Source organism: Nicotiana sylvestris, chromosome 6 (assembly GCF_000393655.2).
Source record: "Nicotiana sylvestris chromosome 6, ASM39365v2, whole genome shotgun sequence".
Classification (NCBI taxonomy): Eukaryota; Viridiplantae; Streptophyta; class Magnoliopsida; order Solanales; family Solanaceae; genus Nicotiana; species Nicotiana sylvestris.
Genome location: NC_091062.1, coordinates 57209865 through 57229513, shown reverse-complemented (window position 1 = coordinate 57229513; position 19649 = coordinate 57209865). Strand labels below are relative to the sequence as shown.

The 19649-nt window shown below is 36.7% G+C and overlaps 1 long non-coding RNA gene across 1 annotated transcript; it reads right to left on the bottom strand.

The window, feature by feature from the left end:
* Window positions 1-6260: 6260 nt before the first annotated feature.
* LOC104219771 (uncharacterized) lies at window positions 6261-10150 on the bottom strand. The gene is made up of 5 exons (XR_709362.2): window positions 9986-10150; window positions 9834-9879; window positions 9435-9493; window positions 9053-9167; window positions 6261-6561 (listed from the first exon to the last, which is right to left on the bottom strand). It is a non-coding gene; the product is annotated as an uncharacterized lncRNA (long non-coding RNA).
* Between the last annotated feature and the right edge of the window lie 9499 nt (window positions 10151-19649).

Below are 19649 nucleotides of genomic sequence, written 5' to 3'. Positions count from 1 at the left end.
TGAAGCAAAGGTTCGGTCAAATCTTTTTCAAAAAATGCTTCACACGGAGTACACAGACGAGCAAAAATCGCTCACTTTATTTTGCACGAAAACCCTTCGTATCTTCGGGCAAAGAGGGGCAGCTGTAAGCACGTGATTTTTGCTTCACGAAAGTTACTCCAAAAGAAAAAGAAAATCAAAAATATATGTTTTGTCATTGAGTGATTTTTATTTAATATTAAATTGTGTGTTAATTGTTATAGGTGTTAACCAATATGTGTGTAATTTTATTTTTAATTTTTACAATTTATTTAGGAGTTTTAGTTTAATTTTGTTAATTAAAGAAGGGAAAAGAGTTGTGGGAAAATCAGATTGGGCCCCAAAGTGAGGCCCAAAACCAGGACACAGATCCAGTCCAAACACAGGCTGCCCAGGCACGGACCCAAAACGACGTCGCATAGGGCGTTTGATCTGAGCCATCCATCCAGTCCAATCCAACGGCCCAGGACCCTTTCAGCAACCCGTTTCCAAACCCGACCCAGTAACCGGTTCAGACCAACCCCCAACCAAGGCCAAACGGTGTCGTTCCATATTAAGTGAAAGATCCTGGCTATCAATCTCGATTCATCCAACGGCCAGGATCTAATCGCCCATTACATATCTAAACATAAACCTTTACCCGGCCCCCCTATCCGAACACCCCCCCCCCTTCCATCGTCCCAAACACGAACCCAGACCTCCCATTCCAAACCCTAGCCGCCCCTGTGCACCTTCACCATAAAGCCGGCGGCAAGGACGCCGGTGACTGCCAAAACAACACCCCCGATACATCCAACCACCCTGAACACGAATCCACCAACCATGTACCTCGAATCACACTCCATCATCTCGAATCTTGATTTGAAGATTCGAGACCAAACCCAAATCTACACCAAACCATCCCAAATTCACCCTAGTCACTCCCCTGACATCCCCCATACCCTAATCAGCTTTGGTTCCGGTCAAATATAAGCAGAGCTCTTCGAACCCCAAATCTGAGTTCAAAAGCGCTAAAAACCAAACCTGGTTCGTGTTGAGGTAAGTTTCCGTTGTAATCTTCTTTTCTTTCCTTTTGTCTATGTGTTATGCATATGTTTGTGGATTTATTTTGGATTTTCGATTATTTTCTGTCAATTCCCCCCATCTTCAGAGACCCCTTTGTTTGGTCGATTTCTTTTCTTAAGTGTTAATTGAGTGTTATAAGATGTCTATTCGCTTCGATTGATGCTGTTGACTAGTTAATTTTCGTGATACATGTTAAATGTCCCGAGTTTTGAAATAAATTGGTGCCCTGTTCAGTCTATGTTGTTAGTCGATTAATTGTTACGTATAATAGTTCGTATAGTCGACCTGAGTAACGTCGTCAAATAATTAAGTATCGTAAAGTTCCATTGTTGTCCGAAAAATGCCTGAATCACTCAGTTTTCCTATTTTGAGTTTAGTTGATTAGCGACTAATTAGTATACGCTATAACTCGCAAAGTCGACTCGACACATGTTGTCGTTCGTTTCGCAGTATTAGTAACAAGCGACCTAACTCTTACTGGCTGATTTTGTTTGAATGGTTGTGTTGGGCTGATTATAGGTCTGTTTGTTAGTTGGGGGGTTCGAACTAGTTCTCAAAGGGTCATAACTGGCAGGTTCAATAGAATGAAAGCAGCAATGATCAAGGGTCTGTTGGGTAACTGTGGTTGGGGAAAGACTAATTAAGTGTTCAGGATTAAGGGGGTTATCAATTGTTTAATCAAAATACTATTAATCTAGTATTAGTGGGGACAAAACATAAGAGCATGGGAGTTTAAAATGAATACTTAAATGAACCCATGACTCTTGATTAGAGCAATAGGCCAGGCATGGGGAACCAAATAACTTGCATCAAGAAGATGCTCAGGCATGGGAAATGAAGGGTATGGGAAGACCTTGGGGCTGTGAAATTCTAGGCAGACCTTAGGGGTTCTCTTTCAGGTTATAAATAGAACTATTTTTAGCTAAGAAGGGGCTGGACATTTTTTAGTCTTCAGAGAAAAAATAGAAAGAAATTTCAGAACCCTATAACTAAACACTGTCTGAAAACTGCATAAGAAATTAAGTTGGTCAAGCTGTCTTGGCCAAGTCAGTTACTCTAATTGGGTTGTTACCATTCCATTAGGATATTCTGATTTTCTTTGCGGGATTACTACTATTCTGGACTTCTATATGCTGTTAGCTGGTTCTGGTCTTAGTTCCATTTGAGGTTGTTGTTGGTCATTTGCCGAGCTTTTGCGACTATTGAACTACTGTTGCTATTGCATTGAATATTCTGGTTTTCTCGGCTGTTTTACTACTCTGTTTCTGGGATTATTTGCTTGGTGCTCGACACCCGTGGGTTTCATCGTTGTTGAAACTGCTGATTGGTTGTTTGTGGACTATTGGTGACTTTGTTGCTGGTTGTTGTTGCTGTGTTATTGCTGTTTGGTTGCCTGCTGTTGATACTTTTCTTCTTCTCCTTCTTATTGTCCAAACATCCAGGTACATATTCTAAATTCACTGACGTAATGATGAGTTTGGAGCTGAATAAGAGCATTAAGAAGTATTGCAGTCCAAACATTAGCATAGTTACCATTATTCTGCTGTTTGTAGTTTAGAATATTTGTGTGTTTAACAGGTAAAGTTTGGTTTTCAAACTATGTAATGAAATAGTTTTCAGTTCATAAGAAGTTGGGTCTGGTAATCTATCGTTGTATGTTAATCGGAAAAAAAGCTAGCTGGATAGTAAGGATACTCGGCCAACAATGGTTTCACATAGGGTCTATTGAAATAAATGCAGTAATCACATTTGGTTCACCTTAATTCATCAGTTGATAATGTATATTTCGAAGGCATACTAGGCAATCTGGGTTATAGCAAAAGAAAAAAAATCGTGTAGTTAAACACATAGCAATACCACACTAAGTTAGATAGGTTCGGTTTCAGTTGTTTCGTTCTTTTTAGTGTCAAGTATGTAAGGAATCATTAACCGAACCTCACGTGTATGCCCGTCAATAAATGAGGTTGCATACGTCTAATTTCTTCCTCTAAAAGATAATCTGCTTCGATATTATTGTGCGTCAATCTCATGTTTCAGTTTTGTTAAATATAGAACGAAGGCAATCCCTCTTTGTACAAACTCTGCTGCAATTTCTCATTTGTGTCGGCCGTAAACTAATAGCTAATAAGTTACACCTTTTCAGCATGTAATTAATCGAGGTATTTTCTTTTGTTTTTTTTTAGAGACAAACTTAATAGAAAAATGTAGTCGCTGTAGGTTTATCCTTAAAAGTAAAAATGAGATGAGCCTCGCCGAAAAATACAAAATCGCAGGGCCCTCAGTAAATATTTGTTTTAAAATTGCTTAGACTTCGAGATGGACCGTTTAGCAAAATTCCGCGGCCTTCCCAAAATAATGATACGCTAGTCACTTTAGGCGCGTATTTAATAATGTTATCTCCTTAAACTCGGGTGCACATTTATGTGACCTAAATCCAAATCTCAACGAAATCGAAATGTGTCTCTAATCACGGGTACATTGATTGTGACGTGGTCTGAGATGCATTTCCATGACGTCGCAAATTCTCTTTTAAATAATGAATGAGACGAGCCTCGACAAACAAAAATACACAAGCTGCGGGGCCCTCTGAATGTATATATATTAAAACACTTAGAATTCGGGACAGACCGTTTAGCGAATTTTACGGCCTTCCCCAAAATAACAATACGCTAGTTGCTTTAGGCACGCCTTTAATAATTTATTTTCCTTAACTCGGGTGCACATTTATGTGACCTAAATCCAAATCTCAACCGAGTCGAGATATGTCAACAACCACGGGTGCATTGATGTAACGTGGTTCGAGATATGTTTTCACAACGTTGCAATTCTCGTAAAATATAATAATAAAAGCGGTCAAGAGTTAAAACTTGCACATAAGTTCATATTTATATAAAATCAGATAATCAAGCCGAATATGACAGTTGAGCGACCGTGCTAGAACCACGGAACTCGGGAATGCCTAACACCTTCTCCCGGGTTAACAGAATTCCTTATCCGAATTTCTGGTACACAGACTGTAATATGGAGTCATTCTTTTCCTCGATTCGGGATTAAAATTGGTGACTTGGGACACCCTAAATCTCCCAAGTGGCGACTCTGAAATAAACAAACAAATCCCGTTTCGATTGTCCTTTAATTGGAAAAACTCACTTGTACCCTCGCGGGTATGGAAAAAGGAGGTGTGACACCAGGAACGCCGTTATAAAAGCTAATCCTCTCTGAGCTTCCCACTTGTCTTGGTTTCCCGTGTGAGTAAGACCGGTATCTGGCGTCTCGAAGCCACGGGGATTCCTGTAACATCGGTACAAAAAGTAGAAGGTACGGAATCCTTTGGCCAAATTTCCGTCTCGGATGTCCAGACTGATGCTTAACAGGTCCAAAAATTTGTGAGGGGTTACTGTTCTCGGTGCTGCCGGGTATTGATTTCTAAGATTTCCCTCGAGACCGGCGTAGCCTGCTATCTCTTCCAGGGTAGTAGTTAACTCGAAATCAGCAAAGTGGAATACATTATGTGCTGGGTCCCAAAATGGTATCAATGCCTCGATTATGTCCTTTCTTGGCTTAACCTTCAAGAGCCCGACAAGACCACCCAATGCTTTTGTCACAACTTTTCTACTATTGTCCCCCAAATCATGTCACCACATATGTAGCTCCAAAGGGATCTCTTCACGGACGGAGAAAGATTCATTTTGAATTGTGCTCATCCTGCACATTTATCAAACTATAACAATTCATCTAAGCTCGAATTCTGAACCCTGAACCAGAGATTCTGGGTTCGCTCCCCAGCAGAGTCGCCAGAGCTGTCACACCTCCTTTTTACCTACACCCCTGGAAGGGAGTATAAGGGAGTTTTTTCCAACTTAAAGTGACAATTGAAATGGGATTATTTATTCATTAAATTCAGAGTCGTCACTTGAGATAATTTTATGGTGTCTCAAGTCACCGGTTCAAATTCCGAATCGAGGAAAAGATTGACTCTGTTTTACAGTTCGCAAACCAGAAATCCGGGTAAGGAATTATATCAACCCGGGAGAAGGTGCTAGGCATTCCCGAGTTCCGTGGTTCTAGCACGGTCGCTCAACTGCTATAATTGACATAACTATCTAATTTTAAAACACTTTCAAACCTATGTGCATTTTTAACTTTAAACGCTTTTATTCATTTTTAGGAAGATTGCAACGTTAGCTAAAACACGTTTTTGGACCGCGCCACATGAAATGCACCCGCAGTCCGAGACGTATTCTATTTAACGTTGTTAAGATTTATATTTTGGGTCACATGAAATGCACACCCGAGTTTAAGAAGGTAATATTATTAAAATAACGCGCCTAAAGAAACTACACGTTTTTAACTTTATGAGGGCCATGAAAATTTGCTAAATGGCGTGCCTCGATTCTAAGGCTAAACAAGATTAATCAAACGAGGGTCATGCAGTTAAGGATTCTATTTGGCATGGCGCATAGTATAGCTTACCCCCACCAATTAAAGTGGATCACATTTAATAAAAAACTAAGGAGTCCGGATTTAAGACAAATTAAGTTACGCATGCATAGATACGAGCAGCCCATGCAATCACTATATTGGCCCAGCTAAAAGACTTCAGGCATAACTGGGCCGACGACAAAGGCCCAAATGCGCGATTCATGGCCATTTCTCGAAACAAATATCGCTCTTCATAAAGAATCTTGAGACTAAACAAGCACTGATCGTTTTTGCCAATCTTAAACGGATGTGAAGTGCATTTTTAATGCTAAAGCACATTCTATAACAAAGATGTCATACATGATGTCATAAAGCTCACCATTAGTTTTCACCATTTAAAGTATAACAGCAATCATGACTTCTAACCAAATATCAATGTGATTTCAAAATATAATTGCTACCATGGATTCAACATTAGAAATGTAAAAGGAGGCCCGACATTGAACCCGGCTCATCACCAACACGATTTCAGAAATACACAGTTGCCAATATAGGCTTAACCCTGTCCAATCCCCAAACCTTGGATCCAAGACAATTAATGGACCAATTCCATGAAACCTTTAACATTAAACTCCCAGATTTTTACTAGCATGCATACCCCTATTTGCATATACTGATATGCTAAGTGCAAGTACATTTAAGAACCTCCAACACACTGATACATCTAAGCTAATTAAAATATTGGTTTCAGCACATAAACTAATGAGCCAGGTAGTAGTATATCATGTCATCAGACCACTAATACAAAGCTAAAATTCATTTGAATACACTTGAAACTACTGAAATAGAGTGAAAGTCCAATTTTACGATTACAAACAACTATATGACGTTCACTGACACTAAGTTCGATTAGAACTGCAAACAGACCGATTGACAAGCATCAAACCACAACAAAACTACTAAAAATCAGACTTTGAAAGGGAGATGAAATCCGGACATTGGAACACCACTTTTCATTCAATACTCACACTCCATTGCAAGGATTCGAAAGAGTACCTGGGTGCAGCAAAAAATAACTACAGAATATCAGAAGAAAGAGATGAGATTAGCAGCAATCTAGCAACAGCAATTTCTGCCCATTTTTGCAATCCAAAACCAGCAAAACATTAAACCCCTTTCCAAATCCCAGGAAATTAGCCACAACTTCTTATTCAAACCATTTTCAAACTCTCAATGAATCAAAATTGCTTCTGAAGTTGAAAATCTCAAGAATCAGAGAAGCAAATTCAATGGAACAGTAGATTTTCTCTAAAATTCTCAATCGTTTCTGATTTTTTCTGCCTTTCTGGATTTTGCCCCTTTAAAAGTTTGCCTTGAGTGGCAAGGAAATGTGCCTTTATAGGCAGGAGAGTAGGGCAACAACAGACCTCAGTCTTTGCATTTTGCCCCTTTTCCAATTTTTGTTTTAGCTCTCATACCCTTAGTTAATTATCAGTGTTTCAACAACAACCCCCAATCCCACTTCCTGGAAGCTTCTCAATCTATTACACTAAAGATTCCCCAAGCCAATTTCCTAAACTACCCCCCACAACCCCTAAAATTACCCCTAAACCTCAAATGGCCATGGGTTTGCAAACCCTAACACGACCCTACTTGGGCTTTTGATTTTCAGAACCAATTAAAGACAATTAGGGATTCCCAAATTAAGAACTGACCCAAAATTCCCAAGATAAGAAACCCGGAACCTTTAATAATGCAATCAAAACACAAGAAAGTGGATGAACTAATTAACGTAGACATACAACAGGAAATTATTTAAGTTAAGGGCCTAATTGTATTAGCTAGGTGACTAAATAGACGATGAAACAGTAATTATGCTATTAACACAAAAGAACTAAACAAAACAGGGTTGAAGAAACGAACTAAAGAAATCAGATAGTCAAGCTTTCACAAAGAAGAAGAAAAGAAGAGGAAAACATAACAAAAGATGGAACCAACTTGAACTCAGAAGGTCTAAATGAATTTTGACCAGACCAAAGAAAAAGAGAGGAGGAGGAAAGTGAAACAGTAAAAGAAAGAAAAATACAAGAGGGGAGGAGGAACTTACCGAATCAAGGCTCGAAACCTAATTGAGACACTGATTTAAACGGAAAGTGATGTTACCCAGTTGTTCTTCGTAAACAACAAGTGAACAACATCACTTTCGTGTTTAATCAACCTTCAATCTTTAGAAAAATAGGGGCAAGTAGCCATGCAAGCCACGGAATCAAGGATTAAATCATTTTGACTTCTTGGGGCTTCGAACTCTATCCTTAGATTCAAGATTCGACGGAATCGGGAGGGATTCGAGGGATATGGGTTAGGGATTTGGAGAGAAGGGATCATGAGGGTCTCAGGGTGTTAGTTTGGGGCGGTTTGGAGTGGCGCCGCCACCGGAGGACGGTGGGAAAGGGTGGCGGCTATTAGGGTTTATGTTCGGTCTCTGGTTGTGAGATGAACTGAGAGAGACGGGGGGGTTCTGAGGGGGGTAGGGTCCATTCGGACAGTTATATACGGGTTTAATGAAGCTTTTCTGGCCGTTGGATGATGGAAGATGAAGGGCCAGGATCAATTTGACATAACTGAACTCAAAACGACGTAGTATCGCCCCCATACTACGTCATTTCAAAGATCTTTAATGACTAATAACTTGGACCGAGTATGGGGGTAATTGGGCCTGGAGCTGAACGGATCTTGGGGACTGGGTTGGCATATTAACCTAAATCAAGGCAGCCTTTTCTATTTTAATTTCCTTTCTTTTTTCAATTTTCAATTGTTTTCTTTTCTTTCTTTTCTTCTCAAATTAATTTAAATCCTAAAATTAACTCTTAAACTAAATTAATTTACCAAATTAAGCTAATTACTCAACACAGTATTTTCAATAATTAATTAAATCCTAAATTAGAAGAAATTATAAAATTCAAAATTAAAAGTTAAAAATGCAAAATGATTTATTTTTGTGATTTTTCTCTATTTTTGTCAAATAAATTAATTTACTAATTAATCCCAAATGTAAAATTAAGTCCTAAATGCAAATGCAATGTATTTTGTCTTTTCATGAATCAAGCAAAATTAAACATGCACAAACAAATGCCAACAATTAACAAAATGCTACAAAAAATTGTAAATAATGGGAAAATTTAGTTTTCTTGAATTTGTGGGAGTAATTCATATAGGGTAAAAATCACGTATTCACAAGTATTTGAGTTTGTAAGAGAATTATAAATTGTGGACTTCTTTCGCGATACAAATCACTCAATGATTTTAGTGGATATTTCCATTCTTTTCATGTACAGCAAAGTTTGAATTTTATGGAAGGTTGTAAAGTTTGAATTTTATGGAAGGTTATATGTTCCTGATATTTATGAGGCTTCATCTATGTTGGAATATTCTGTATAGCGTTTTATATTGCACCACTTCCTAAAGAGAGAACCTTCAACTTTCAAACTGCAAGGCCTGATGTAAGTGTTGTGTTGCATCTAGTTATAAATTCCACTAAAGTGCATACCCGAGCTCCTGAAATTGAGTTTCAGCAAGCCTCCTTCTTGTTTTGTTCCTGACCCATTAGCTGAATAATCCAGTTTGACGCTTTGTTGTAGTGTTGTTGTGCTGCCCGATATGTTCTGAAATACAAATTCGTACAATGACTTGTCAGGCCTTGTATTTATAATAATAACTTGTCCTAAATTCAATTAAATGTTGATCCAAAGAGTCATATCTATGTAAATTCAAAAGGATCTCATTGCTTAATAGTATAATAAATATGAATCTTTTTCTTGTCATGAGAAGTGTAGAGCACTTTATAAAAATAAAGTTTACCAACATCTTCTTGACATGGTGCCGATCAGAACTCTTCTTTTCAAGGCACTTCAAACAAAGAAGTGGCTTACCTCATTTAAAAGGAGCATTTCTGCTAGCACCCTTGAACAAATATTTTGTTGTAACAATTCTGCAATGATACCACAAGGGAAAAATTAAAATAACTTAAAACCAAAACATGACAAATTGTGCTGCAGCCATAGGAAGGAATCACATATCAAAGAGACAGCGGGTGCCCAACGATGTTAGTCTTTTGGTTTCTTTATTTCCTAAATAGATTCTGTATTTCGCTTTATTCATGTGTACCAATTTTACCGTTAATAGGCACTTCAAAGAATCCATTCATCCTCAAAAATACCGAAAAACATGTACCTAAGTATCTATCTCTAAACATAGCAACGATTGAAATGCATGCACAGATTTTTAGATACTCAACTAAATTCAGAACGGAAAAAAGGAATAAAACTCACCAAAAATCAAAAATCATAGAGTCACCAACATACTGGAATCAAGGAGCTAAGACAAAAATAGGAGAAAGAAGGAAATAACATATTAGGGATTAAGAAAAATTAGACGAAAAGGGAGAGAAAGCTGTAAGGGGCTGTTGGGAAAAAAAACAAACCCAAATTAGTATCCATCAGCTGGCACCCAAATTTCACGTTGTTTGGGGATGGATACCCAGAGCTTCACATAGATGTATTCTTTTAGCCTCCATTTGTTGTTTGGCAGGAAGAGTTCTCGAAGAAATGGGCATGGAACCTGAAGATAAGTGGAGAAAGTGGAAGCCAGCTGTTTTTAACTTTATCCAAATGACGGTTTTACCCTTCGTGTTCAGAACCACTTTCACTTATTATTATATAGTTATATTAAGGAAAATGTGCATAATGGTCTCGTCCTCAATCTTGCACATTGGACAAGTAGCGTCAATATTCATACCAATTTGCCTATGATAAGATTTACATGGTAGTTTATCGTGAAAACACCTCCACATGAGGGATTTTATCTTTTTATGACAGTTGAGATGCCAAATCCAATTGAAATCTTGGTTAGTTTGCTCATGACCCTCAATGAGGCTGTAACATGATTTTATAGTAAACATGTCATTGCCACTAAGTGACCAAATAGAAATGTCACGAGTAGTATTATATTGGGGGAGATTTATGGTTATAATGTTATCAGTAATACAAATGGGGAGGTCAAAAGTCAACTTAGAGAAATTCCATAAATTTTTCTTCCTTTTATCTCTAATTTTTATATTGTGATCATTCTTGTTGAGACGCCCTTGAATGGAATTTCTTAGACAAGGAGTGTTAGAAATCGATCTGGAATTTCAAATGTCAATAATAGACCTATCATTAATAGTCCAAAGGATCCCTTTATTATAATAGTACCAACCTTTTGCAATAGCACTCCAAATAAAAGAAATGTTAGCTTTCTTGGCCTTCGTAGCATGATTAGCAATAAGGAGCTTGGACCAAGGAGAATGCGGAAAGTTTAGTAGTCTCCATGTAAGTCTTGTAAGGAGGAACAAATTTTTGACTTAGCATTCTTGATTCTTAGACTCCCATTAGATTTACTACTAGGAACTACCTTCCAACGAAGCAAGTGGAGTTTCTTATTACTTTCAGTGCAACCCTATATAAAATTCCTTTGGTTTGATCAATAACATTCAGAATTCTTTGTGGGAGAAGAATATATTGCATGTCATGATTGGGAATAGTATTGAGTGTCGAGGAAACAAGAGTAGTTCTACCGGCCATACTTAAATACTTTGATTTCTAGTTAGATAATATGATGCGCATATTATCAAAAGTGAATTGATAATCAGTGGCTTTTGGCTTCTATCGCAAAATAGGATAGCCAAGGTATTTACCAAAGCTGTCACTGATTCTCATATTGAACAATTTAGAAATATACTTGGCAGTGTCGTTCGGACAATTTTTGGAGAAAATAATTTTAGATTTGGAATAATTTATCTTATGGTCTGATAAGTCACAGAACATATCGAGACAACTAAGGATAGTGGTTCATGGGGTATTATTGAGCTTAGCCATAAGAGTGAGGTCATCTGCAAAGACGAGGTGTGAAAATGAAGGACTTCTATTGTTGAGGCATATATGGTCCCAATTCCTAATATCTACTTGATGACTAATGTATCTAGACAACATTTTCATACATAGTATAAAGATATACGGAGACATAGAATCGCCCTATCTTACACCTCTGCTAGGGCTGAAAAAGTTAATTTTGGATCCATTTACTAGGATGAAGATGTTACTAGTAGTAATATAGGTCATGATCAGCTTTGTAATCTTAGGGAGGAACTTGAAATATCTAAGGGTTCGATAAACGAAAGACCACTCAAGCCAATCAAAGGATTTTTCTAAATCAATTTTAAAGATCATAAAAGTTTTGGAACCCTTAAAATGATTGAATTTAGAAAAGATTTCCTGAATAATGATAGCATTGTCACAAGCCCTTCTATTTTTCAAAAAACTGGCTTGGAAGGGACTAATGATATTATCTAGAAAAGGCTTGATCCTGTTAGAAATGATCTTAGTGATAATTTTGTAAATAATATTACATAAGCCTATGTGTTTAAAGTTTTTTAGGTTATTAGCACTAGGAATTTTAGGAACGAGACCTATGTAGGTATTGTTGATAGATTTAGGAAAGGACTACGTAGCGACAACATTGTGGCAAAATTGTAGAATCGATTGTCCCACCACTTTCCAATATTTTTGAAAGAAGAATGGGTGTAAGCCATCAGGACTAGGAGCTTTAAAAGGTTTAAAGGAAAAACAGCCCTAATGACTTTATTATCCAGTAGGGGATAGTCTAATGAAGACAGATCTAGATTATTCAAAGAGACTGGGTCATTAAGGATTTTTGACCAATTTGTTTGGAGATGACAGGTTGTGAATATCTCTTAAAAGTAATTCAAAGTGTGATCCTTCAAGGAGTTGTGATCATCAATCCATTGACCTTTGTCATTTCTAAAACAGGTAATATGATTTCTTCTTCTCCTATTAGTGACAGTAAAAATTTGGTATTAGCATCACCTTCATTAATCCACTTGATTCTAGATCTAAGTTTTCAGTAGTCTTCTTCTAGCTTAAGGATATTATTGTAGTCATACATTAGATCTTGTTCTAGTTGTTAAAGAAATCTGCTAGTAGGAAATTTAGGAGAATTCTGGATACCATTAAGTCCAGCTAAAAGTCTCTTTTTTTTTGTGAAAGAGATCACCAAAAGTTTTTCTTTTCCATTCCAAAATATCGTTTCTAAAAGATCGAGCAGCATCACACATGTCTTTATCTTTCCAACTAGAATTAACCACATTAATGAAATCAGGATGTGATCACCAAATTGTCTCTAACCTAAAAGGTTTCTCGTAGTTCCCATTAGGCATAAAGTTCAACTTGATCAACAAAGGTCTATGGTCTGAGTGAGTTTTAGGCAGGTGGGTAACTGGGGCTTCAAGAAAAAGAGTAACCCATTTATTGTTACAGAACACTCTATCTAATTATTTCATAATTAGACTTTTCCTCTTTTTCCTATGATTTGACAAAGTGAATTTACTCCCCTTAAATCCCAAGTCAAAAAGGTTACAATAATTTATGCTGGACCATAGTTTGCATGACCTATTGAGACTAACAGGTTTACCAATAAATTTCTCCTTAGCCATTAAAATGTCATTAAAGTCGCCCTTACTAACCACGGGCCTTTATAGGAGTCATAACTATTTTCCAAGTTCTTCCAAAGTAGATTTATGTTAGCATTACTAGTACTAGTGTAAATGGAAGGAAAAAGCCAAGAGTAGCATTTAGGAAGTAACTCAACCATAGCATGGATTTTCTGATCTCGCCTAATAGAGTTTTTGACAGTGACCATATTGTGATCCCAGAGAATAACCATTCCTCTAGATCTTCCCTCTGCGGGGACCTCTATCATATCCATAAAATTAAAATCATTAAGAAGAGAGGTGTGAGTAGCCATCTTAGTTTCAAGTAAAGTAATCATGTAAGGCCTATGGGTGTCTATCATAACTCTAAAGTTCCTACTGAAGTTGTCATTGTAGCACCCCTAGTGTTCCAAATGATAATAGTTGTAGAGCTATTCATCTTGGGATTTGGGTTCTGTACGTTTACACTCCCCTCCTCCCCCGTAGGAGAAGATAGGTTTTTCCATGGGCATTGTATTATGATTATTACCAACTTTTCTACTATTAGATCTTGTGGTGTCTTTTTGTTCATTGTGCACCTGTATAGTGTAATTGGACAACTGAAGACATGCCTCGCATCGTGCCTCACCTTGAAGGGTGAGACTTTGACTTCGTTTATGTTTAAAAACTTGATTCTCAAACCCCTATTTGGAGGAGGTATAACCTCTGATTCCTCCATTACATTTTCTCTTGGTTCTTGAGCATTGGATGGTGGATGGGGCTACATTTTCATGGGGGCCGGGTTGTCGTTTTGTTTCTGAGTCTGTGCCAAGATGTTCTAGGCATCCCAAGGTATGAGAAGTGGGAATATATTGGCGGGGTCCTTTAATGGTAATGGATTGGGGTCCTTCAGTAGGAATGGGTTGAAGTGAGTAGGAAGGTTCCAAGGGTTCTGTATGTTCTGAATTAGAATTGTGTTCATGTTCGTGACTAGAGGATTCAAAAGAGTGTTTAGATATCGTGCTAGACACTTGCTTAATATCAAACAACACTTGTTCATTGCTAGGATTATCAAGAAATAAGTGTTCTTGAGTTGGAGGGATGTTAGCCTTGTAGGAAGTAGTGTCCATATTATCATTATTAAGAGTAATAATCACGTTGTCGATCCTATTTTGAGAAGCATAATTGGTTTGGTCCAAATGATATTTATCCCTATTATCATTGGGCGTAGTATTTGCATTAGTAGTACGACTAAGTTTGTCATTGTAGAATCCAGCCACGTGGTTGTTATTCTTATATTGTGTGTCCTGCCAGCTTGAAATGCATTGATTGGTTTCATTAAGTGGATTTGCCTTGTGAGTGGTATTTTCCAAAATAGTGGGCTGGTTATTAGAAGGTAATTTAGAATTATTATTTTTATGATGATGATCAGAATTAGAAGAACTAGAAATATTAGCAGGGATTGAGTGAGATTTCCTTATACCTATGTCATGTACTAGGAGAGGAATTTTTCTTTTGTATTTTAGTTTTTGAGTATTGAGATACTTACCTGTGGTAGAATCAAAGATTTTGACAATAATACCTGCATCATGTATGTTCCGGATTGATTCGGACTTTGTTCTTGGAGGATTCTTCTTTCTTTTCGAGAACACCACTGTCTTCCATTTTCACCATCTATTTCTCTTGACATGATTTGGGGAGAGCTTTGTTGCAATGTATTATTTCTTGATTTCTCTGGAACATAGTAGGGATACTAGTGACCTAATCTTCCACATAGATTGCATAGGAAATTGTCACTCTCATATAATATTTGATGTTTATGAGAACCAATGAAAATATATGACTTCACTGGCTGATATAAAGAGACTTTCACACAAAGTCTTGCATAGCGTCCTCTCAAGGTTGCTGATGTACATGTATCAACCTTTAATAAATGCCCATTTTATTACCCATTTTCATTAATATAGTGGTATCATAAAACTCAGTTGGTAGCTGTGGAAGACGCACCTATACAGCGACAATTTGCTGTGTTGTCTAAGAAGCAACAAAGTTTGGTATCCATTTTTGTACTGAGAGGAAACACCCATTTATGAACCAGGGGCTATCGTGTAATGCCTTGTTCATATTTTACTCTGTACCAAACTTTACTATGTAATAATCAACACCCAAGTCAATTAATGAAAAAAAATTCTTTAATCCTCCGTAAGTCTTGAATTTTCTTGTGAAGATAGTTATGGAGGATACGCTTACCCATTAATTTAATAATTACTAAGTACATCCAGGGATGATAGATCCAATGCATATCTTCAGCAGATAAGGTGACCATGTAATCTGTATTTTTTTATTCATCTCCGCCAATATCTTTATTATCTAGCTCATGTATCTCCATAGGTGCGATTGGATCCTCAAAGCATTCCATAGAGATAAAGTTCGAGTGCGTATCTGATAGTAGTTTGTCTTTGAAAGTTGGAGTAGAGTCGTGTGTAGCCATGTGGCTATTGTTGGTGGATATATGATTGTTAACATCTGGCGGTTTGGGAGGGATTTGAGTTGTTTGTTGCAAAGATGGTTGAGGATTTTGCATTCTTCAAGTATGAAATGGAGGAATGGTAGTAGGATTTTAGAGAGAAGATAGACCTTCTCTCTCTAGGAATCTCGGCTTTTTTTTTCTTCTTCACTTAGATGAAAGAGTTGAGTTTGTGGTTGGTGAGATATAACAAATCAGTTTGAAAAAATGGAGGAGAATGATAGATGGAGCGAAAAAAGTCATGAAGTACTAGAGCTTGGTCTGTCAAAATGGAGTTTTCCAGCCAATGTTACTAATTTTTCAGTCAAAGGTGTCTTTTTACTGCTTTTCACGAGTTTCATAAAGAGTGTATATAATTACTCTCTATATCATGTCTGTCAAAATGGGTGAAATAATTCCAATTTAAAATAGTTTAGGGGACTTATGGGACTCATGCAAAGTTTAAGTTTATAATTCGCAAAATGAAACTAGTTGAGGGAGGTAATTATATATTTTTTCAATTACTAATGGCACAAAAATAGGCTGATTACATATCTAAATCAAGACAAAGAAACCAGTAAATAAATTATTAAGGAGAAATAAAAAGTAAAGAAAAATGGAAAGCGCAAAACTTATTCGCGCTAAACAGACGCCATAACTGTTGTTATGACATGTCAGATCACCAAAAGTAAGTTATTATTCTTCTCATTTCATTTGATCAGGGCTAAGGCTGGCATGTGGGCCGGTCCAGGCCCGGGACCGGCGGCCCATGTGGCTTCTGGACCTAAACATCCTTAACCGGATAAGCCCGGGACCGTGGAGGTGGGCCGGTCTTTTGGGCCGATCCTTAACTTTGGGACCGCAAGACCGGAACCGTTTGAAATCGGGACCGAACCGGTCCTTGGCAGGCCTAAATGGTCCCAAACGGTCCCAACAGTCAGATTTAAAAAAATATTGCTTGTTTGGGCTGCCAAAATAGCCGTTGGCTATTTGCAAAATAGCCATTTAACCCCCCAACTTTATTTTAACCCCAAACTTTTTATAATTATATTTTTTCTTATTTTCAACTATAAATACCACCTCATTCTTTTATTTTTCTCACAAAATTATCAATCTCACTCTAATTTTCTTCTATAATTGCTATTATTGCTTCCTTTATTGTTACAATTTGTGAAAAAAATTGTGAAGTTGGCGATTTAAAGTCTTCAAGTCTTCAACGATAATCAATTTTTAACAAGCTGTTCGTCAATTCAGTAAACTCGTTCCAACTCATAATTTTTAATACTATAGTTTTATATGTTTTATTTATTTTCTATTATTTGATTAAGTACGATGGCTTCCTTAAAAAAAATTTGATAAAAATAAGAGAAAATCCAAGAGTGGCGAATCTAGTGGTCAATCCATTCTTCCTCCACTGCCCCCGGCCCCGGACCCAAATCCCATACCCGTCCGACAACTTCTATTCTTGATAGTGATAATAGTTTATCACAATTTACTGAGAATCAATTTTTTCATAATGTTGGAGCTGGTGAACAATTAAACCATTAATTAATGAATGCTCTTTATTCTAATCCAACTATTGATAAAGATGATGAGGAAGAAATAGATTTTGATGAAACGCAACCGGATGATGATACACCCACTAGTCCTACTCCTGAAGTTAAAAACCCAACTAATGATAATCCAAATGATGCTCCGTATGACCCTCATGTTACTACCCCTACTTTTTTCTAGACAGCGTACCAAACGGACAGAAATATCTATTGTTTGACCTTTTTTTACTCAACTAATTCCACAAAATAAGGCTAAGTGTAAAATTTGTGGTAAGGATTTAGCTTTTAAATATTTTGACGCTGGGAGGGGGGAAGGGAGGGGGGAAGGGAGGGGAGGGGGAAGGGAACTTTGAAAAGACACATATTGATACACCCTCGAGATAAAGCCAAATATCTTCGTATGAAAGTCTTGACCGAGGGGACAAGTGTACCTACTCCCAGTCAGGCTGACCCTAGTACCGGGTCAAATTAATTTCAACCGGAATTTAACACTGTTACTGATGGTATTTTATATTATGATACAAAAAAAGATCAGGAAGAATTGACAAAAATAATTATTGTTATTTGTTTACCCTATAGTTTTTCTTCTAGCCCTCACTTTGTGCATTATATTGGATAATTTGGAATCCTACTTGTAAAGATTTTCTTCGCACAACCGTAAAGAGCGATATTTACAAATATAAACATGAATATGAACAATATTTCCGCTATTTATTTACTCATATAAATTGTCGTGTTTCTATTACAACTGATATTGATAGAAGTGGTAATGACTGTGATTACCTTACTATTACTAGTCATTGGATTAATGAGGATTGGATGATGCAAAAGCGCATTATTGCTTATAGAATAATGAATTCACGTCACATATGGCAGTTTATTGTTGGCACATTTACGGATAATTTGTAGATATTTTTGCATTATTGATAAAAAATGTCAGTTTCAATGAATAATGCTACTAGTAACACAAATGTTGTAACTTTGCTTACCATTACACTAAGTCCTGCATTTAGTAACATTTTTCATGTTAGATGTATTTGTCATATTTACCATTTAATTGTGAGTGATAGTATGCGAATTTTAAATATTAAAATTGAAAAGGTTAAAATGGCTCTTAACTGGATTTTTTATTCAAACCGTAGAAGTAGACTTAGAGAATATTTTAAAAGATGCGATGAGTTTGTCCTAAGAGAAAGAAAGGTTCCTAAAACTTGTCCAACTTGATGGAATTACATGTATGAAAGTTTAGTTGTTGCATATGAATATAGAAACCCCATAAACTCAACGTTTAATGCTCATGTAAGTGATGATGATGAGAACCTTACAAATGCGTATTGGGCTAATGTTGAAATGCTTGTAGATTTTTTAGAAAAATTTCAAATTGCTACAAATGAATTTTCTGAGCAATTATATCCTAATATTTCTAAATGTTTAGTTTATATTGCAGAACTAGCAAATTTGTTTGCTCATTTTTCAGAGGGTGGGGAAATTTATGAACTTGCTATTGATTCTATGAGAAAAAGTTTTAAATTTTTTTTCCCTATTCCCCCTATTTATGGTGTTGTTGCCTTGTTAAATCCTACTATGAAATTAGGAAGTCCTTGATTTTTTTATGAAATTGTTTATAATTAGCACTTGAAGAAGAGGAGTTGTCTAAACTTCTGGAAGCGATAACCTCAATTAAAATAAATGCTCAAACTATTTATAATGCTTATCAAGTTGCATTAGATCAGGCTAGACCAAATGTTCCAACTGCTTCTTCTTCTGATTCTCAATCATCTAAAAAAACTGCGGAAGTAAGAGTATTTAATGCTTGGGCGGGGTTCAGGGGTTCTCAAGGTTCTATTACAAGTGATTTTTCACAACTAAATGATTTTGAAGTTTATTTGTCACAGAGAATTGAGGAAGTAAATCCCGACGACTCCTTTAATATTTTGGAATGGTGGAAGGACAAAGAAAAATACTTTTCAATTCTTTCAAAGATGGCCCGAGACATTTTAACTATTCAAGCTTCAACAGTGGCATCGGAGCGCTTTCAGTCAAGTAAGAGTTCAACTCGATGATTATAGAGCGTCTCTGAGGGAAAGCTTGGAAAAATCAGTACTTTTCAGAGATTGGATCCGTTCTGAAAGAAGAAATTTTGGACTTGCTAAATCATAACTAGAGGTAGACGAAGCTTACAAAGAAATGGTAGCTGAACTTGCGGAGGATTCTGCTTCACCTGAAAGTGGTGATGACCAAACTTCTTTTCTGCCACCACCAACGGAAATTCCTTCGGACCTTAATGGATTTATGAAGTTTGTAAGAGATACCATGTAACTTGTATGAACAAAAATTAGTATGTATTATGTAACTTGTATGTTGGCACATCTTGATTAGTTTCTTTTCCTTCTCAATGGTGGTATTAGCACCTTATTGTGCTCATTTCATCGGGGGGAGGAAGACTAAAAAAGATATTGCCATGTTTTTTTAATGCTATAATAAAATTATAACGCATTGCTTTGAATATCTCTTTACAATATTTTTGTCTTTAAATTTGAATTAAAAAATTTAGGTCACAATT